At 45.6% G+C, this 5989-nt stretch overlaps 1 pseudogene; it reads right to left on the bottom strand.

Moving 5' to 3' along the window:
* Positions 1-3545: 3545 nt before the first annotated feature.
* Positions 3546-3663, bottom strand: LOC126189342 (5S ribosomal RNA; annotated as a pseudogene).
* Between the last annotated feature and the right edge of the window lie 2326 nt (positions 3664-5989).

Below are 5989 nucleotides of genomic sequence, written 5' to 3'. Positions count from 1 at the left end.
AAAGTGCTGCATATAGCCTTATGCAGAATAAAACAAGGAAAATATTGGTGTATCACATTTTGCGATACGTTTATCGGTTCGCTCGTAATTAAAGCGTAAATTCGAGTGTCCATAATAAAAATCCTATAGTAAGAGGAGTCATCAGGAACCTAATCTAATCAGTTTAAACAAATAAAAATAAAATAAAAACAATTGATGTATACATAACATAATAATGTAATATACATAGCGGTATTACTACGAAGAACAATATCGAGTAGGGACGAACTCCGATGCAGAGGCGCTGAGTCGAGCAGGTCGAGCCGCGAGCTGTATTACTGTGTGAGCTGAGACCGCAGAGACCAGAGTGACACCTGAGTCGCTTTGCTCAACGCTCTGGCTAGAGTCCAGACGGTGGGGTGAGCGTTGAGCGGGCGAGTTCCGAGGGTGGGGGGAGCGGTGAACTCACCCGATCCGAGACAAATCGTCTGTTCCCTTGCGAGCAGGTTGTTGCAAGTAGTTCCTATGTTATCCACTAGGTGGCTCTCTGTCCTGTTGCTCGCATCAACTGCCCAGAGGGCAGGACGTGCGACTGAAACGATCGCCGACAGAGTGCGATGGGAAGTTAAGCTGCGCCAAGGCCCTGCACGCGGCAGACGACGCACAGAGACGGCACGGCATACGTGAAACACAAAATCCAATGGGGCACTGCACAATGCAGGCAGCCAAGGTAGAAGCAGGGCAGAGGCCGGCGCTGGCTGTGTTGTGTGGCGTGCACTGCGCTCTGACCAGCAGAGGCACTGCTGATATGCTCCGTCTCTCTCTCTCTCTCTCTCTGCCGTGGGAAACGTTTGGAGCTACCATTCTTTTTTTCGGAATCACTGATTGTTCACTCCTTTGAAAGATTCAACTCTATGAATTAGTTCAAGAGCGGATCCCCCATCTCTAGTTCGAACTGGCGACTGAGGCACAGGAGCTGTGTTGCAGGTAACATCAGCTGTGGATAACACTCAGGGGAAGCCAAGTGCAATCAGGTGACTGCCTACCACCGTCACGGCCACCCCATCCCACTTCTCCCCTCCCCCTCCAGTATGCACGAGCCAGCCTGTCAAGGGGAAGGTGGCACCAGCTGCCTCATTCATCAGCTGGTCCCACCAGACCGTTTGTGCTCTCTCTCTCCCCCAACCCTCTCACCTGGTACAACAAAACAGGCAGCACACTATGGCACCCGTTTCCATCTTCAATGTGTGCAATGAGAAATGAATGTGAAGGAGAACCAGAAGAGGGACTGGTAAATAACTCATCGTTACAAAGTGGCTACTCGAGTACTCCTGTAACGAATATGAAAAGGCAGTTGTGCTACCCTAAGAGTTCGAAAAATCTCCTGGGAAATTTATTATTTTGTTCTTATTTATACTTGTGTAACACTCGTCGTATATCTGAAAGAGCACTCGCAGACAAACAGTCCTTGCAAACTGGAAAATAGCAACATTCGAAGTGACAGAGGTATTTTACCTTCATGCATAAGTATAAACGACTCCTTACAATACTTATTTATCTGAAATTAGTTTCTGATGATTATTAAATGAATCAAATGGAGCATCGTTCCAAATCGATAATTAGGCTAGTTGTTTTCTCCTACCTGTATTAGAATTTTCTGTATTGAAGCAGCCTGGTAGAGGGTATCTATTCTTCTCTTAGTAAAACGTTTCTGTCTACTTAAAAATTGGCCACACGGGGTAGCCTCGCGGTCTAGGGCGCCTTGTCACGGTCGGTGCGGTTCCCTCCCATCGGAGCTTCGAGTCCTCCCTCAGGCATGGGTGTGTGTTTGTTGTCCATAGCGTAAGTTAGTTTAAGCTAGATTAAGTACTGTGTAGACTTAGGGACAGAAGACCTCAGCAGTTTGGTCCCAGAAGACCTTACCACAAATTTTCAATTTTTTAAAATTAATTTTCGTATGTATAGAGTTTGTATGTGTACCATTATTTGGTTTCAAGTTCGTTTCTTATGGACAGGACGTAATTTTGTTTCTCACAATTGTAGCTGTCTGTCCAATCAGAACCTTTGAAGCGCGCACTAATAACCCAGAGACAATGCAGAGACGTATTGCAAAATATCAGAATCTGTCGAGTCCCATTACAAAGAAAGAACATTTAACAAAATCACATCCTCATTTCCTACTATGGGTTCATAGTGCTTATCCAGTGAGGAGCTCAGTCGTAGTGGGCAGGGTTCTGTGAATGAATCAATTAAAAAGTTAGCTAGCCGGGGTGACCGAGCGGCTCTAGGTGCTGCAGTCTGGAATCGCGCGACTCCTACGGTCGCAGGTTCGAATCCTGCCTCGGGCATCGATGTGTGTAATTTCCTTAGGTTGGTCAGGTTTAAGTGGTTCTAAGTTCTAGGGGACTGATGACCTCAGAAGTTAAGTCCCATAGTGGTCAGACCCATTTGAACCATTTGAGCCAATTAAAAAATTAATCCATGTAACCTGCATATCTATATGTTAAAACCAATTTTTCCCAACCAGCTGATGTCACCGATAACATCCATTAGCAGGGAACTATGAAATGGTGGAGAAGTAGTTTTCATTGCCATCAATGATTTTATTCATAAAATACACGCGATGGTGTAAACACCAGAAGATCCGGGGGCCATTAACTTCAAATTCAGGCCAGGGCAGTGGCAATGCCTAGGGACAGGAACCTTTTTCTATCAAAGCACACTGAGAAATGCTCTCTCATCTCCCCAGTCCACTGCAGTTCTTTCGGTGTTTTTGTTTTGTCTATTAGTAGTGCGATAGCTGCCATCTTCGCAGAGTTCTACTGAATGGTGAAGACAGAAGTCTTCATGTGCATAATCATTTCATTCATAAAATGCTGAAGACAGTGTAAACAGCGTAAGTTCTGGAGGCCAAGGTTCGAGTATGGCACTGTCTAGGATCATTGACCCCTCTGGCAATCATAGAATTAGCGCAGCGACAGATGGACTAACATGTGCAATGGGAGGTCTGAGCTACCTCTCGCACTAATTACACTCTTGACTCAAAGCCATTACCACTGTCCACATTGCCACCTCCCTGGTCAAGTCGGCTACAGAGACCTTTTTCAGCCGGAGGAAGAACACTGCTGTGCTCCATCCGAGAAAACACAACAGCTGACAGATTCTCTTTCACTCGCAGTTCTTTGCGGACTTTACTTTGTAACTACCAATGTCGCGATAGTTGCCGCTATTTTTGCGATACAAGTATTGGCTTCCATCACCTTGGAAGTAACCGTGCGTAGTTACGTCAGCTTCATTCAAGACATTTGTGGTAGAATACTTACAGCCAATTCATTTGTGGCTAATATGCCAACATACAATTTATAGCACTCCGTCTTCAGGCCACAAGTGGCCCATCGGGACCATCCGACGCCGTGTCATCCTGAGCTGAGGATTCGGATAGGAGGGGCGTGTGGTCAGCACACCGCTCTCCCGGCCGTTACGGTGGTTTTCTTTGACCAGAGCCACTACTATTCGGTCAAGTAAGTCCCCAATTGGCATCACGAGGCTGAGTGCACCCCGAAAAATGGCAACAGCTCATGGCGGCCTGGATTGTCACCCATCCAACTGCTGACTACGCCCGACAGTGCTTAACTTCGGTGATCTGACGGGAACCGGTGTATCCACTGCGGCAAGGCCGTTGCCTAAACATACTATTTGCACCATGAATAATCAGCATTACGAAGTCACCAGTGTCAGAGCAGTAACCTCTGACTCACTGCCATTGTTTTTTCACGTCACATTATTACTCGTGGATAACTTGTTTCGTTCTTGATTATAAATTGCCAAGAATCATCTCTGCTTATGTGAACAATAGTGTCTCTAGGGTTTCGAGAAGTGCTCGTTCGTCGTGATTCTGTTTCCTTTCATATGCATTTGACTCAATCCATACAACTGTTGAAGACCACCGAATAGTCCAAATTTCTTGGCTGGCGAGCTCCCACTTTTTGTGACAAGGCCGACTTGCAATTCTGTGTTTTATTGAGAATACAACTGATTTACTTACAGTTCCTTGTATGTCAGTAGTATATAGACTCTCCTGTTCCCGTCATAACGCAAGTTGATTATTTTGGGACAGAACTTCTTGCTGTAAGAAAAGTGGTCTGATGTCCCTACGATTCAGGGAGCAGAATATTATCAGATTCGTTTTAATATGATAGTGAGGGAAACGGTGGCAGACATAAGTCCACGCTTCGTTCAATTTAGAGTTCACAAAGTCTACAGCAGGTCCAGTGTTAGGACACCAACAACAATTTCAAAGGTACCAGAAGGAGCGGTGGAGCGTAAAAACTGTAAGGGAAGGTGGAGATTGGTATACATCAACAATTAATCGTAAACTCCTGCGTAACCGCGTGTTTTTCCACCTTTGAAACACAACTCAGCTGCGATTCAGTCTGACGTGGGTTCGATTCGCCCTTAGGAGGCACCCAGCCGGCCACATTAGTGCTGCTCCAGCGGCGCTTGCAACGCTGCCGGCTTCACTCCAGCACTTGCAGGAACAGCGTGAGATGTAAGTGTGTAGGAACTTGCTCTACTTCGAATGTGGTACATTAGCTGGAAGCTAGCGCAGTGCCCACGGACGCTTCGCCCGCGGCGCATCATGAACACTTAGAGCGGAAAACTGGGGTGGCGGCCGGGGTTGGTGGCTCGGTCTGTGCTTTGACGTGAGGTGGGCAGCAGAGTTACAGTCTTGAGTGGTCAGAAGGAACAGTGGCGGATAGCATGTTCAGTTCCCGAAAATATGAAATGAACCTGCTTTGGCAGAACCAAGAGGTAGAGCCAGGACAGGTTAGCACTCCGTTGCGCTGACGACGGGACGTCAATAATGGTCGGTGTAGAATGCGGCTGCTGTGTGGAACAATAAATTGAGGAAGTGTTTGGTGTCTTTTTCCCAGCCAGGAGCACCACGATTCCAGAGGCTTCTCTACGTCACGAGAAGAATTACTTGAGTGCTACAGCAGCTGACGGTTGCAGTGCGGTGGTTTAGTGCTGTGTTGTGTACGAGTATTGCGCCTGTTGTATTCTTGCATTTCAGTTGTGTAGTAGGAGTTATATATCCTGGGGCAGAGGTTTGATTTTTATTCTGCTTGTTGTATGGAACCAATTTCACTTGTATTTTACTGTTTCAGCGCTGCTGAAGAAGCTATACGGGGTTACAGAATTATATGTTTCACCATTATAGTTCTATCCATTCGGTAAACATTTTTACTAAATGACTGATAACAGCCGGCAAGTAATTGACGACATGCGTATTTACCATTATCAGAAAACTTAAGCATCAACCGATCATCAATGGCTACAGGTTAAAAACCGTCATTATTTGATACTGGATACATCTCAGATGCTGCGATATGTAGTACATTCTACGTATTAATAATTATTACACAGGATACATACGAATGTACTCACTGGTGACATCAGTGGACTGGACAGTATGTACTGTCGAGTGTATACAGGATGTTCCCGTAAGAGAGAGCAAAAATTTAACAGGACGTAGAGAATGATCGACTAAACAACTTGAGATAGGGAATCTTGTGTCGGAGAAGCCAGCTTCAGGGGATAGTAGGAATAAAATCATATTACTCTGTACTTTTTTGTTTCCATTACTTACAGTTAACTTAAAATACCACTACTGACACAATGAACATACCATTTCTATTGCATCTTACAAAATATGCTGAATCTGACGGCCATCAACATCAATGCAAGCAGGATATGTGCGAACAGGATTCTGACGCACCCTGACAAATATTCCAGGTGTGTTTCCAATCACATCCAAGGCAGCTACAATTATGGCAACTAATTCCATCTCCGTATCCACTGGGGTCTCATACACATCTGACTATAGATATTCCCATGAGAAACAATCGAGAGAATGTAGGTCAGGTGACCTCGCAGGCCATGGAATATGACCTCCCTTTCCAATCCGGCGACCAGGAAATACAGGACTGAGATGGTTGAGCCGACTCTT

Source organism: Schistocerca cancellata, chromosome 5, assembly GCF_023864275.1.
Source record: "Schistocerca cancellata isolate TAMUIC-IGC-003103 chromosome 5, iqSchCanc2.1, whole genome shotgun sequence".
NCBI classification, from domain to species: domain Eukaryota; kingdom Metazoa; phylum Arthropoda; class Insecta; order Orthoptera; family Acrididae; genus Schistocerca; species Schistocerca cancellata.
This window is presented reverse-complemented; position numbering and strand designations above follow the sequence as displayed.